The sequence below is a fragment of the Bos indicus x Bos taurus genome, chromosome 18 (assembly GCF_003369695.1).
Source record: "Bos indicus x Bos taurus breed Angus x Brahman F1 hybrid chromosome 18, Bos_hybrid_MaternalHap_v2.0, whole genome shotgun sequence".
Taxonomy (NCBI): domain Eukaryota; kingdom Metazoa; phylum Chordata; class Mammalia; order Artiodactyla; family Bovidae; genus Bos; species Bos indicus x Bos taurus.
This window is the reverse complement of record NC_040093.1, coordinates 38,422,739-38,439,334: the sequence shown is the minus strand read 5'-3', so window position 1 is coordinate 38,439,334 and position 16,596 is coordinate 38,422,739.

Genomic DNA, 16,596 nt, shown 5'->3' with positions numbered 1-16,596 from the left:
GTGGCCAAAGTATTGGAGTTTCAGCTTCAGCATCAGTCCTTCCAATGAATATTCAGGACTGATTTCCTTGAGGATTGACTGGATTGATCTCCTTGCAGTTCAAGAGACTCTCAAGAGTCTTCTCCAACACCACGGTTCAAAAGCATCAATTCTTCAGCTCTCAGCTTTCTTTATAGTCCAACTCTCACAATCATACATGACTACCGGAAAAATCATAGCTTTGACTAGACAGACCTTTGTTGGCAAAGTAATGTCTCTGCTTTTTAATATACTGTCTAGGTTGGTCATAGCTTTTCTTCCAAGGAGCAAGTGTCTTTTAATTTCATGGCTTCAGTCACTATCTGCAGTGATTTTGGAGCCCCCTCCCCCAAATAATCTCTCACTGTTTCCATTGTTTCCCCACCTATTTGCCATGAAGTGATGGGACCAAATCTTAGTTTTTTGAATGTTGAGTTTTATACCAGCTTTTTCACTCTGCTCTTTCACCTTCATCAAGAGGTTCTTTAGTTCTTTGCTTTCTGCCATAAGGGTGGTTTCATTTGCCCTTCCTCAAGTCCAAGACAAAACTATCCACATCAAACTTGTTTCTTCTATTACTTATATCAATGAATGATTCCTCCATTCACAAGCTTTATGAACCTTTAAATATTCATTAATTTTTATTCTTTCTTCATGCAATGGCATTATCTTTTCCTCCACTCTCTTCTACTCTTAGTATGCTTGGAATATTATATTGCGTATTTGTCAAAGTTCTCAATATATTATTATATTCGCAGGATAAATGAATAATTAGCCAATTCCAAATTATCCTATATGGCTTAGCTTAGACTTTCCTTTGTCCAGAAAAACTTTCCTCAACCCCTGATATTTGTTTAATAGCCCTTACATGTATGTATTTCCATAGCTCCCTCCACTTACTCATTTATAGAACTTCTGATAGAGTATAGTAGTCATCATGGAAATTATTCTTTCTATCAAAATTCTTTGTGTTACTTGTGCTGAATTTGTCCCAAGCACATTGGCACATGTGAGTCCAATAAATATTTCATGAATGAATAATTGAGACTTTATCAACAATTATTTTTCAAAGAAAACCCACTCAGCCTAAATAAAATTGTCCATCCAATGTAGCACCCCTTTACTATGATAGTCTAGGAACATGACTTTTACACCTATGTAAACCATAGTAACACAAGTGTTATAATAGTGTGAAATAATTATTGGTGCTCATTAAAGTTTAATGGTATTAAGGCAAGTTTTGGCTGGTTATTATCTCTATGACTTCTCTCTATGCATCTTTTCCACATGTTATTTAACACATTTCTACATATTATAAATGCATTGCATTTAATTCTCTGTAGAGCTGGAGGTGGAAATGGTAGCAGAGGGGGGAGTACTCATGAGAGAAAAGCCTGGGAAAGCACAGGTGACATTAGAGATGTCTGTGCTGTCAACAGAACACGTGACCCAGGAATATCTTAATAGAGTGACATAATGCACGTGGGGTGGTCACCAAGAAGAGGAAATGCTCTTTTTCTGGATGGATGCTGGAGGCTGCAATGGGGAAGGATTTTATATGCTTTTCCAAGGTCCCACATTAACAGGAGAAACAGTGTCAGAATGGCCTAGTGGAAAGAGTGAAGAAGAAATGGTCTGGCTGAATATCCAGAGGTTGGAGTAGTTGGCAAGGAGAAATACATGGTACATTTCTTTCAAGTTCCTTAACAACTTGATGTATGCTAAAAGTTTTAGTGAAATAATGAATATTTTAGGAAATTAGACTATTAGAGATGATCAACATCACTCCCTACTATGTATTCCCAGAAATATTTTTCATATATTTATCAAATAGTTACTTTGTATCAATATACAGCAGGAACCAGGTCCTTTGCTACAAATGTGAACATGATGGTACTTATTAGTACCTTCCTAAAACTAACAATTATGTAGTTTAAAAAGAAAAAGTAATTAAATTTTTAGTTAATATCTGTCATTTCTGTCAGATCAAGATTCTAGAGAATGGGAATTTTCTGATTTGTTCACCATTCAATACACAGTACTTGGCATATCACAGGTGTTCTATAAATGCTTATTAAAATTTGGAAAGATAGATCTGTTTCAGAATACTCAAATGTAACAGAGTTCTAGTTATAAAATTTTCATGCTGATAAGTTCCACTCAACATATAGCAGAGTAGTAGCAAAGTATAAAAATGTATAGCATTTCACATTATTTATTGACAACATTTCCCTCTTTTTCAGAGAGAAATGTTGTGTGAAGGAAACAGTCACTGGAATCAACACTGAGATTTCTTAATTTCAGATGCACTGATGAATGCAGCTCTGCCTTCAAATAGTTAGGCAGTGTACATGAAACCTGAAATTCCTCTACAGATTTGCAAACCACTTTTTCTGTGTTATGGCAGGTCATGCTCTGCATAAGTTGAAGCCTAAATTTTTGAATCATTTTGAAATTCTAAAAGTGTTGTCCATAGCATTGGAATTGTTTTGGGGGCCTTCTAATTTGGGCAGAAAAATCAGCAAATGGCTAGTGGTAGTCTCATGCACAAAAGGTCAGATGAAATTTTAAATAAGTTTCACTCAGACTTGTATATGGATTCTAGAATATCCCATGGTCCTCTGTACTTTTCGATTGGAGGGGAGATGATTCATTTTCCTTAGTTTATTTTTTTTTTCCCAAAGCACATCTGATATTGTCGGGTAGATATTGAGCAGGTATGTTGGATCTTTTATCAATACAAACCCATTATGATTAGGAAGGTTTTAACAACCACTGTCGATTTTGTCATTGCTCCCGTATTAGAAACTCTGGAGTTAATCCTCCCCACCCCAGGAAATGAGTGCATCTTGTGTTGTAAGATAAATGATCCAAGTGTGAAGTGGAGTCAGTTTTACTGTGTTTGTCTATGTATCCTTAAGAGCTTATAAAGGGCAAAAGCATATGCTTAGAAGCCTTTGGTCCCCAAGGCTGATGGATCATCTCTGTCATGAGAGGAAACCAAAGGAACTCATTGAAATGATGAATGCTCAGATAGGGAGCAACCCCTTTGGGGATTTTTACACAGGGCTCCCAAACTGTCTTTTTAAAAATCACTTTCATAGGGTTATCTAGTCCACAAATGAGTTTTCTGTTGCACAACACATACTACTTATGAGAAAGCCCATTCAAATATTGGGCAGAAATAATTATTTGAAATTTTCTCATTAAGGCAATCTGTGGCCTGCCTATTCATAACTTTCTGTTACCTATTCTGTTGAAATTATTTTCATCTGTAACTGGCAAGTTTAACTTTCTTACATGTGTATGTTTAAGTATCTTGCCTTATCACCATTATTACAAAAGCCATTAGCCCTATGACTATAATAACATATTTAGTGATTGATATATACTAGATAATTGTTCTGTGGGAAATATGTGCATTATCTCATTAAGTACTCACAACAATCTGATAAATTAGGTAAAGCTGAATTTCTTTTTTTGATTTAATTTTTTAATTTTAAGATCAAAATTAAATAGAAAAGTATAGGTTGAGAATACCCACTAACTGCTATCTTAAAAAAAAAAAAAAACTGGAGTATAGTTGGTTTACAATGTTGTTTTACTTTCAGTTATACAGCAAAGTGATTCAGTTATCAGTTCAGTTTAGTTGCTCAGTTGTGTCCGACTCTGCGACCCCATGGACTGCAGCATGCCAGGCTTCCCTATCCATCACCAACTCTGGAGCTTGCTCAAACTCATGTCCATAGAGTCAATGATGCCATCCAACCATCTCATCTTTTGTCGTCCCCTTCTCCTCCTGCCTTCAGTTTTTCCCAGCTTCAGAATCTTTTCCAATCATTCAATTCTTCTCATCAGGTGGCCAAAGTGTTGAAGTTTCAGCTTCATCATCAGTCTTTCCAATGAATATTCAGGAGTAGTTTCCTTTAGGATTGACTGGTTTGATCTCCTTGCAAGAGAGGGACTCTCAAGAGTCTTCTCCAACACCACAGTTCAAAAACATCAATTCTTCAGCTCTCAGCTTTCTTTATAGTCTGACTCTCACATCTGTACATGACCACTGGAAAAACCGTAGCTTTGAGTAGACGGACCTTTGTTGGCAAAGTAATGTCTCTGCTTTTTAATATGCTGTCTAGGTTGGTAATAGCTTTTCTTCCTCGGAGTAAGCGTCTTTTAATTTCATGGCTTCAGTCACTATCTGCAGTGATTTTGGAGCCCCCTCAAAATAAATTCAGTTATACATGTATGTATATTCATTCTATTCCAGATTTTTTTCTCATATAGGTTATTACAGAATATTAAGTAGACTTCCCTTTACTATACAGTAGATCTTTGTTGATTATCATATATATGGTAGTGTGTATATGTTCATCCCAAGCTCCTGATTTATTCCTTCCTCCCCAACCCCACATTTCCCCTTTAGTAGCCATAAATTTGTTTTTGTTCCATTTGTGGGACCAAATCAAATCAATTTATTTAATTTAAAGCTGAGCATCAGTTAAAAGATATATAACATAGACATTTCATTTTAACTTAATATATGAATAAATGCTCCCTCTATTTGCCAATCTCTCCAGATAGGGTCATATAGTCTTTTCTTTCAGTATGTTCCCATTGACTTGAAGCCATACAGTCTTTTTTATTACATGATACTCTCATAGAAAATTATCTGTAATGTCTAATTTCAGTAGAAAAAGCACTTGAAAGGGACCTAGAAGGGAATTTGGATTCAGACCTTTATCACAGATACCTCTTACACCTAATTCATTAGAGTTTTTCTCCTTTGTGGTTCAAATATATCAATTTTTTTCTAACACACTCAACATGGAAGAAAGAAGTTCTTTATGTCAATAGTTACATTTCAACCATTTATGGATTGCAAGATAAATGATCCAAGTGTAAAGTCAGTTTTAGTGCTGCCTGTGTTTGTCTGTGTGTCCTTAAGAGCTTATTATTATTCAGTTATTCAAATTTCATAATTATAACAGCAGGTACAATTGTCACACATATGTTTTTTGAGGGAAAGAAGATTTTTTTTTTCTCTCCATTTGAATCTTGTGGAGAACTAAACTGTTGGGGACAGAGATGGGAGCATAGGATAGGTTGCTTCCATAATCACCAGCAGTTACACAGGTTACCATGGGCATCAAATTGTGCACCTTAGACGGGGGTAGAAAACTAACTCTAAGTCCATTCAGTCAGTGAGAAAAACTTATATTACCCAAGGTCACAGGCTGGTTAATGGGGAGACCAAGATGCAAACCAAAGCTGTCAGACTTCAGACACCATTTTTGAACCATCACACTACACTGCGACTAACAATTGTTTTCTTTCCTCGCAGTTCTCATAAAATTTAAGCAAAATTTCTCATAAATTTTATGAGAAAGCAAATTATGCTTTCTAGACCTTTCATTCTTCCTTTTCTACTTGCTTTGAAACTAGTTATAGATAATAAGTTGGTTCTCTTTTTTATAAAATTCTTCTTTTTCCTGTTTCTAGCTTCGCAGGACCTAGGGTCTTCTATGGTCTTCATAACACTGCAAAGATCATAGATTGCTGCTAGTATTGCAAAAACGTCTTCTGCTAGTTCTCATCTGGATTATAACATTTATCTGTGATAAATACTTTAAAACAAGGAACCTAGAAGCTCGGCACACATGAGCATCATCCAGCCTGCTCAACTCCTCTTCATGTGTACACTTTGCTACTTTGCATTGCTCCTCCCTTCTCTAGTACACACTTTGAAAGTGAAAGTTAGTTGCTCAGTTGTGTCCCACTCTTTGCGACTCCACGGACTGTACCTTTCCAGGCTCCTTTGTCCATGGAATTTTCCAGGCAAGAATACTGAAATGGGTTGCCATTTCCTCCTCCAGGGGATCTTCCCAACCCAGGGATTGAACCCAGGTCTCCTGCATTGCAGGCAGATTCTTAACCACCTGAGCCACCAGGGAAGCACAGGACAAACTTAACTTGTTGACATTTGCCCTTACGTTATGTACCTATTGTGAAATTTACTTCTGTAGCGTGTGGAAATGATTCAGACTGATTTTATTTCACTATTTGGGAGTTAATCATAACTTATCTCTGAACTACTCTCCTAAAAATCTGAATAAAGATAGATACCTATTCAACAGAGATAAATACAAATACAGACATATACACACACACATACCTGTCACAGTATCTAGAACACAGTAAATGAAAAATTCATGCAAAGATTTTTAGCATCATCACTGAGGATTATATATTGTTGACTGACAATCTTAGAGTGTTTTTCCCTTGAAGTCTCTTATGATTTTTGTCATCTGGTTACTCAGTGATTCTAACTTATTTCCTTAAACCAGCATGGATTCTGATATTAGCTACTCTGATACAAGTTTAGCTACATTTATGCCTTTTAAGTAAGCCCGGAAATCACAATAGCTAAAACATGGAAGCAGCCAAAGTGTCCATTGACCAATGAATATATAGACAAATGTGTTATGCCATATGATGGAATATTATTCAGCATTAAAAAAGGAAGAAAACTCTGACACACACTGAAACATGGCAAAACCTTGAAGGCATTATTCTAATAGAAATAAACCAGTTATAATATGATAAATATTGTATGATTACACTTAGATGAAGTGCTTAAAGTAATCAAAATCATAGAGGCAAAAGGCATAATCATGGATTATATTATATATTATATATTATATATTACCAGAGACTGAGCAGAAAAAGAAGTTATTGTTTAATGGGCATATTATAAGATGAAAAGCTACATAAATGGATTGTGTTGATGGTTTCACATTATGAATGTATATGATACCACTGAACTGTATCCTTGAAAATGGCTGAGACTGTGTTATATGCATTTTACTACAATAAATTAAAAAAGAGAAATAGAGTGATGCTTCTTAAGAAATGATATTTCTATATTTAATATAGTATAATAGATCTATATCTGATCTTATTCATTGCACTCTATCTTAAATTTATTTCCATAAGAACTTATGCTCCCCCCAACTTTGCTAAATGATGGAGAATCTGCCAAAGTGAAGTTAATTCTCAACTTTGGGTAGAGAATTATGTCTCAAGGCTTCTGCCATTTCCAATAATATGACATGTATTCACATAAGACACAAGTTTTTCTCTAAGCAGAAGAGAGTGGTTTTGTCTAGAATTAACTAGTATGAGATGTCTGTCCCTTCTGGTGTCGACATAGTAAGATTTATCTATGGATCCAGTAGCATTCCAGAGGGGAATGTTGTTTCTAGAGGACAGATGCTCTGTTACACAAACTGTCACTCTCTGGCTTTCCTAGAGCCAGGAGTAACCCAGCTGCTAATTAAACTGGGATGAATTAAGGTAAATTGAATTTGCCTGCACATCTGCTCCAGGTCTACAAACAGGACCAGGGAGCAGAACAGGCACAGTTCACTTGACAAGAGGCTTCTTCTATTTCCAGAACAGTCCCAGAGTGTCTCAGCACTTCAGTTCATGGAATCCTGAGGCAAGAAAGAAAGGAGGAGAGGAAAAAAAAATTCTTCTTATGCCTGTCTGGATCTAGAGGGAAGTGTGCAAAACATAAATTTCATATTTATAGAATAGTCAGATGTCTCTCAAAGCTATGCCAATCTGAGAAAGAGACTGTGCACACCTATAAACTTAAATTATTACACTAGGCTTGAACCAGAAATCCCCTGATGACTCTCTGAAACAGTTTAAAAGAATGTTCTATAATATATAATTTTTAGTTGCTCCTTGAATAAGTTTATAATTAAACTTAATTAAGTCAGTAAGTTTATTATGTAATGGCACTGGAGTGGCAACTATGCAGTACACGGACAACTTTGAGGGGATACCCCGTGTCCAAGGGCAAAGGAGGAGCCCCAGCATGACACCTTGTCTAACTCTGTGAAACTATGAGCCATGCCATGTAGGGCCACCCAAGATGGATGGGTCATGGTGGAGAGTTCTAACAAAATGTGGTCCACTGGAGAAGGGAATGGCAAACCACTTCAGTATTCTTGCCATGCGAACCCCATGAAAAGTATATATAGTCAGCAGTATGAAAAAGCAAAAAAAGATAGGACACAGAAAAATGAACTCCCCAGGTCGGTAGGTGCTCAATATGCTACTGGAGATTAGTGGAGAAATAACTCCAGAAAGAATGAAGAGACAGAGCCAAAGCAAAAACAACACCCAGTTGTGGATGTGATTGGTGATGGAAGTAAAGTCTAATGCTGTAAAGAGCAATATTGTATTGGAACCTGGAATGTTAGGTTGCTGTGAATCAAGGCAAATTGCAAGTGATCAAACAGGAGACGGCAAGAGTGAACATGGACAATTTAGGAATCAGAGAGCTAAAATGGACTGGAATGGGTGAATTTAACTCAGATGACCATTATATCTACTACTGTGGGCAAAAATCCCTTAGAAGAAATGGAGTAGCCATCATAGTCAACAAAAGAGTCTGAAATGCAGTACTTGGATGCAATCTCCAAAATAACTGGTCTCTGTTTGTTTCCAAGGCCAAACCATTCAATATCATGGTAATCCAAGTCTATGCTCCAACAAGTAATGCTGAAGAAACTGAAGTTGAATGGTTCTATGAAGACCTACAAGACCTTCTAGAACTAACACCCGCCAAAAGATGTCCTTTTCATTATAGGGGACTGAAATACAAAAGTAGGAAGTCAAGAGATACCTGGAGCAACATCAGATTTGGCCTTGGAGTACAGAATGAAGCAGGGCCAAAGCTAATAGAGTTTTGCCAAGAAAATGCACTGGTCATAGCAAACACCCTCTTCCAGCAACACAAGAGAAGAGTCTACACATGGACATCACCAGATGGTCAATACCAAAATCAGACTGATTATATTCTTTGCAGTCAAAGATGGAGAAGCTCTCTACAGTGAGCAAAAAGAAGACCAGGAGCTGACTGTGGCTCAGATCATGAACTATTTATTGCCAAACTCAGACTTAAATTGAAGACAGTAGGGAAAACCACTAGACCATTCAGGTATGGCCTAATTCAAATCCCTTTCAATTATACAGAAGACGTAATAAATAGATTTAAGGGATTAGATCTGATAGAGTGACTGAAGAACTATGGACACAGGTTCGTGACATTGTACAGGAGGCAGTGATCAAGACCATAGCCAAGAAAAGAAATGCAAAAAGGCAAAATGGTTGTCTGAGGAGGCCTTACAAATAGCTGTGAAAAGAGAAGTGAAAGGCAAAGGAGAAAAGGAAAGATAAATGCATTTGAATGCAGAGTTCCAAAGAATAACAAGGAGAGATAAGAAAGCATTCCTCAGTGACCAATGCAAAGAAATAGAGGAAAACAATAGCATGGGAAAGACTAGAGATCTCTTCAAGAAAATCAGATATACCAAAGGAACACTTCATGCAAAGATGGGCACAATAAAGGACAGAAATGGTATGGACCTAACAGAAGCAGAAGATATTAAGAAGAGGTGGCAAGAATACACAGAAGAACTATACAAAAAAGATTTTCATGACCCAGATATCATGATGGTGTGATCACTCACCTAGAGCCAGACATCCTGGAATGTGAAGTCAAGTGGGCCTTAGGAAACATCATTAGGAACAAAGCTAGTGGCAGTGACGGAATTCCAGTGGAGCTATTTCAAATCCTGAAAGATGATGCTGTGAAAGTGCTGCACTCAATATGACAGGAAATTTGGAAAACTCAGTAGTGGCCATAGGACTGAAAAATGTTAGTTTTCATTCCAATCCCAAAGAAAGGCAATGCCAAAGAATGCTCAAACTACCACCCAGTTCCACTAATCTCACACATTAGCAAACTAATGCTCAAAATTCTCCAAACTAGGCTGCAACAATACATGAACTGTGAACTTCCAGATGTTCACAGATTTAGCAAAGGCAGGTTTAAGCTGGATTTAGAAAAGGCAGTGGAACGAGAGATCAAATTGCCAACATATGCTGGATCATCGAAAAAGCAAGAGAGTTCCAGAAAAACATCTACTTCTGCTTTATTGACTATGCCAAAGCCTTTGTGTGGATCACAACAAACTGTGTAAAATTATGAAAGAGATGGGAATACCAGACCACCTGGCCTGCCTCATGAGAAATTTGTATGCAGGTCAAGAAGCAACAGTTAGAACTGGACATAAAACAACAGACTGATACCAAATTGGGAAAGGAGCCCGTCAAGGCTGTATATTGTAACCCTGCATACTTATATGCAGAGTACATCATGAGAAAACCTGGGCTGGATGAAGCTGAAGCTGGAATCAAGATTGCCAGGAGAAATATCAATAACCTCAGATATGCAGATGACACCACCCTTATGTCAGAAAGCCAAGAAGAACTAAAGAGCCTCTTGATAAAAGTGAAAGAGGAGAGTGAAAAATTGGCTTAAAACTCAACATTCTTAATACTAATATCATGGCATTCAGTCCCATCACCTCATGCAAATAGATGGGGAAACAATGGAAACAGTGAGAGATGTTATTTTTTGGGGCTCTGAAATCACTGCAGATGGTGACTGCAGCCATGAAATTAAAAGGCACTTGCTGCTTGTAAGAAAAGTTATGAGCAACCTAAACAACATATTAAAAAGCAGAGACACTACTTTGCCAACAAAGGTCTGTCTGGTCAAGGCTATGATTTTTCCAGTAGTCAAGTATGGATGTCAGAGTTAGACTGTAAAGAAAGCTGAGCGCCAAAGAATTGATGCTTTTGAATGTGGTGTTGGAGAAGACTCTTGAGAGTCCCTTGGACTGCAGGAGAATCCAACCTGTCCATCCTGAGGGAAATCAGTCTTGAATATTCATTGGAAGGACTGATGCTGAAGCTGAAACTCCAATACTTTGGCCACCTGATGTGAAGATCTGACTCATTGGAAAAGACCCTGATGCTGGGAAAGATTGAAGATGGGAAGAGAAGGGGACATAGAGGATGAGATGGTTTGATGGCATCACCAACAAATGGACACGAGTTTGAGTGGACTCTGGGGGTTGGTGATGGACAGAGAGGCCTGGCATGCTGCAGTCCATGGGGTTGCAAAGAGTCAGACACCACTGAATGACTGGACTGAACTGAAGTGAATTGAGTAAGATTCTTTCATTTGATAAGATTTCTTATAGCTCTGTGAATATCAAACTGGCTTAAAATCATTTTTTTAAAAATTGAAGTATAGTTGACTTACAGTATTATAATAATTTCAGGTGTATGAGATAGTGATTCAGTGTTTTTATGAAGTTCACTCAATTTAAAATTATTACAAAATAATGGCTATATTTCCCTGTGCTGTAAAATATATCCTTGTGGCTCATATATTTTATACTTAGTAGTTTGTGTCTCTTAATCCCATATTTCTATCTCTCCCTTTCCTTATTGGTAACCATTAGTTTATTCTCTGAGTCTTTTTCTGTTTTATTGTGTACATTTGTTTGTTTTATTTTTTAGATTCCACAGAGAAGTGATAACATAGAGTATATATCTTTCTCTGACTTATTTCACTAAGCATAATACTCTCTAGGTCCATACATGTAGTTTCAAATGGCAGAATTTCAGTTCTTTATTCATGACTAATATCCCATTGTGTGTATGTATGTATATAATATATAGTGTGTGTATAAATGTATATAATATATAGTGTATTGTGTGTGTGTATATCTCACAACCTTATTTGTTTATTACTTAGGTATCTTCCATGCTTTGGCTATTATAAATAATGCTATACAAACATTGGTGTGCCTATATCTTTTCGAATTAGTGTTTTTGTTTTCATTGGGTGTATATCCAGGAATGGAATCACTGGATCATATGATACTTTTATTTTTAGTATTTTGAGTTATTTCCATACTGTTTTTCATAGTGGCTGCACCAATCTACAATCCTACCAACGAACCATTTATTAGGTTTCCCTTTTCTTAAAATCCTCACCAATATTTATTATTTGTAGTCTTTTTGATGATAGCCATTTTAAAAGATGTTTAGATGATATCCCATTGTTGTTTTGACTTGCATTTTTCTGATGATTAGTGATATTGAACGTGTTTTTTGTGTGCTCTATTGGACATGAGTTTGAGTAAACTCCGGGAGTTGGTGACGGATAGGGAGGCCTGGCGTGCTGCCAGCAGTCCATGCGGTCACAAAGAGTTGGACACAACTGAGTGACTGAACTGAACTGATTGGCCATCTGTATGTCTTCTTTGGAAAAATGTCTGTTCAGGTCTTCTGCCCACTTTAAAATTTAGTTCTTTGCTTTTTAATATTGAGTTCTAGGCACTCTTTATACACTTTGGATAATGACACTTTATGGGTCATATCATTTGTAAATATTTTCTCCCATTCAGCAAGTAGTCTTTTCCTTTAGTCTGAAACAACATTTTTATGACTATATAGAATATCCATAGCATGTAATACTATCATGCATATAACAAATGCTCTATTGTCCAACCAGTCCATTCTGAAGGAGATCAGCCCTGGGATTTCTTTGGAAGGAATGATGCTAAAGCTGAAACTCCAGTACTTTGGCCACCTCATGTGAAGAGTTGACTCATTGGAAAAGACTCTGATGCTGGTAGGGGTTGGGGGCAAGAGGAGAAGGGAATGACAGAGGATGAGATGGCTGGATGGCATCACTGACTCGATGGACGTGAGTCTCAGTGAACTCCGGGAGATGGTGATGGACAGGTGATGGCGTGCTGCGATTCATGGGGTCACAAAGAGTCGGACAGGACTGAGCGACTGATCTGATCTGATCTGATCTGATTGTTGGAAACCACTAAAGCCTTCATTTCCCCCCTTATTATAAGTAAAGCAACAAATACGTTCTGTATATATAGAAATATTTGCACACTTATATTTATATCTATGAATTAAAATTTTAGAACTATAATTTTGGGCATCAAAATTTATGCTGTTTTCCATTTGTGTATATATCATTAAGTTGCCAGGAGTCTATTTTTTCTGTTGTGTGAAGTTCACAAACATGTCTTTCTTTTCCTTTTTCTCCTTCTCTTTCTCCTCTTCCCCTTTCTCTATTTTTCTGTTATTATTCCATACTATACTCTCCCATAGTGGGTTCACAGAAGTAAAATTTGAAACATGTAAAAGTAATAAATTTACACTAATCATCTCTAATTTTGGAAAAAATGCTAATCAGATCTCATAGGAAAGCTGGTACATTTTCAGACAAAAGAATGCTTGTTTTTATACTTAATAAATGATAAAAATTTTTCATAAAAATGAAATGAGCTTGATTATGTTGTCTAGAAAATTAGACACGCATGTAGTGAGAAAGCAGAGAAGGCAATGGCACCCCACTCCGGTACTCTTGCCTGGAAAATCCCATGGATGGAGGAGCCTGGTAGGCTGCAGTCCATGGGGTTGCTGAGTGTCGGACATGACTGAGCGACTTCACTTTCACTTTTCACTTTCCTGCATTGGAGAAGGAAATGGCAACCCACTCCAGTGTTCTTGCCTGGAGAATCCCAGGGACGGGGGAGCCTGATGGGCTGCCGTCTATGGGGTCACACAGAGTCGGACACGACTGAAGTGACTTAGCAGTAGTGAGAAAGAAGAAACATGAGGAATAAGAGTAATCTTCAACTTGACTATGGGTATAGCTATATCAGTTGATTCAATCTAGTAATCAAGAACTAATGGCTGTGCTAGGTGATGTGTTTGTTATGAAAAAGACATAAAGATAGATCTGCATCAAAATGGTTTGTTCACTTGTTGGTGTTCCCTCTGGAACAGAGTCAGAGGGCATTCAAAAGCATTCCTTGTTCAAGAAATAGGGATTAGTTTTGTGTGGTCAAAACATGAAAAGTGCTATGAGGAATGAGAGGTAATATGAACGGAATAGTAAATTATACTAGATGGCAGACACTTTTCAAGTCCAAGCTAAGAAATTTCCAGGATAAATTTCACAGAACACCTCGTAGCCATATTTGTCTCTCAAAAATGTCATCTATCAATATGTATAAAGTCAGAGGATTTTTGACTATATATCTTCCTCTTGGGCAAATGAAACATACCCTTACTGCTAAGAAGATCTAAGGATTCTTTTGGTAAGAAATCTGCTTACCTTGACTTAACCCAGCATTTCCTAAACCTATTTGACCAGGAAAACATTTTCTATGTAACTCCAGAGGATGCCCCTCAGAACAGTTTGGGAAGTACTCTTCTAAGCAATGAGAAGCCTTTGCAGGTTTTCTCACAAGGATGTGATGTTATTCCATCTCGAATATAAAGACATTGAATGAGATACAGGATATTTGGCAAAACTAATACAATTATGTAAAGTTTAAAAATAAAATAAAATAAAAAAAACACAAATATACAAAAAAAACAAAAAACAAAAAAAAACGAGATACAGGAGACATCCACATTCAGTTTTTCAAAGAAAAACACAGTGGAGAAATATACCAGAAGTAAAGTGAACTCCTGGAACTTTGGGATTTCCAAACTATTTTGGGAAACTGATCTAGTTGGTTAGATTCTCTGCCTGGAGTGGGAAGGGCAGAGCTGGTGTGACCCTTGCCAGACACCTGGGTGCTTTTGGACATGACCTCAGTTTTGGCTGATACTCAGAACAGACAGCTTTCCTCTCCTTTTCAACACTTGTCCACTTGGTACTAGGCATTGAATGTAGTGCATAAATAAATGACTAGGTGCTTCCAATGTTACATAGAGACAAAAACATCAAGATTAAGGTTGATCTTGATTCTGAAAATGAACTTGCTCCACATTCTAAAAACTAGGGATCTTTCCAAATGTCAAATAAAATTTTTAAGTGATATCATCGTGTATATGGAACAGACTGGTTCCAAATAGGAAAAGGAGTACATCAAGGCTGTATATTGTCACCCTATTTATTTAACTTATATGCAGAGTACATCATGAGAAACGCTGGACTGGAAAAAACACAAACTGGAATTAAGATTGCTGGGAGAAATATCAATAACCTCAGATATGCAGATGACACCACCCTTATGGCAGAAAGTGAAGAGGAACTCAAAAGCCTCTTGATGAAAGTGAAAGTGGAGAGTGAAAAAGTTGGCTTAAAGCTCAACATTCAGAAAGCGAAGATCATGGCATCTGGTCCCATCACTTCATGGGAAATAGATGGGGAAACAGTGGAAACAGTGTCAGACTTTATTTTTCTGGGCTCCAAAATCACTGCAGATGGTGACTGCAGCCATGAAATTAAAAGACGCTTACTCCTTGGAAGGAAAGTTATGACCAACCTAGACAGCACATTCAAAAGCAGAGACATTACTTTGCCAACAAAGGTTCTTCTAGTCAAGGCTGTGGTTTTTCCAGTCGTCATGTATGGATGTGAGAGTTGGACTGTGAAGAAGGCTGAGTGCCGAAGAATTGATGCTTTTGAACTGTAGTATTGGAGAAGACTCTTGAGAGTCCCTTGGACTGCAAGAAGATCCAAGCAGTCCATTCTGAAGGAGATCAGCCCTGGGATTTCTTTGGAAGGAATGATGCTAAAGCTGAAAGTCCAGTACTTTGGCCACCTCATGCGAAGAGTTGACTCTTTGGAAAAGACTCTGATGCTGGGAGGGATTGGGGGCAGGAGGAGAAGGGGACGACAGAGGGTGAGATGGCTGGATGGCATCACTGACTTGATGGACGTGAGTTTGAGTGAACTCTGGGAGTTGGTGATGGACAGGGAGGCCTGGCGTGCTGCGATTCATGGGGTCGCAAAGAGTCAGACACGACTGAGCGACTGATCTGATCTGATCGTGTATAGAAATCATAGACTCCCAAGATTGGGTTTGAATTTCAGGTTAAAGTTGGAAAAATTATATGCAATCCAAAAGTAGTTAAATGGTCACTTCTTTTAAATATCTAAGAGAAAGATTTGCTGTTTCTCAGATTCCAACAAAATATTAAACAGAATTGACAGGGATAAGAATAACTTAATTATTGAATCTTATTTTACTGCTACTAATATTAATTACATGTTAGCCAATGCTTTTATTTCTCATGATTCAGTAATAATTATTAAAACTCCTTTTTTTTTTTCCTACGTGGCACAGTGAATCATGGAGAGGCTGCAGGTATGAGGATGAAGTGCAAAAGTACACATCTGTTAATTCTCCCCATCCCTCCTCACATTTCCAAAATCCCTTCACCAATTCTCTTGAAAACTTCTTCATCTTTTGTGGTCAAAAACTCCTCAGGATATGTGACAGTTTAAAAGTTTAGGATAAACATTGGGGTACACGTGTCTCTTTCCCTTCTGGTTTCCTCAGTGTGTATGCCCAGCAGTGGGATTGCTGGATCATAAGGCAATTCTAGTGGGTAGTGCACTGGGACGACCCAGAGGGATGGTATGGGGAGGGAGGAGGGAGGAGGGTTCAGGATGGGGAACACATGAATACCTGTGGCGGATTCATTTTGTTATTTGGCAAAACTAATACAATGATGTAAAGTTTTAAAATAAAATAAAATTTAAAAAAATAAAATAAAATAAAAGTTTAGGATACTAATCCCACCACCCCACTCTCTGAAGTAATATATTTGAGGTTTTTATTATGTATTATCTAAAATAACTGCAACATTATTTTATCC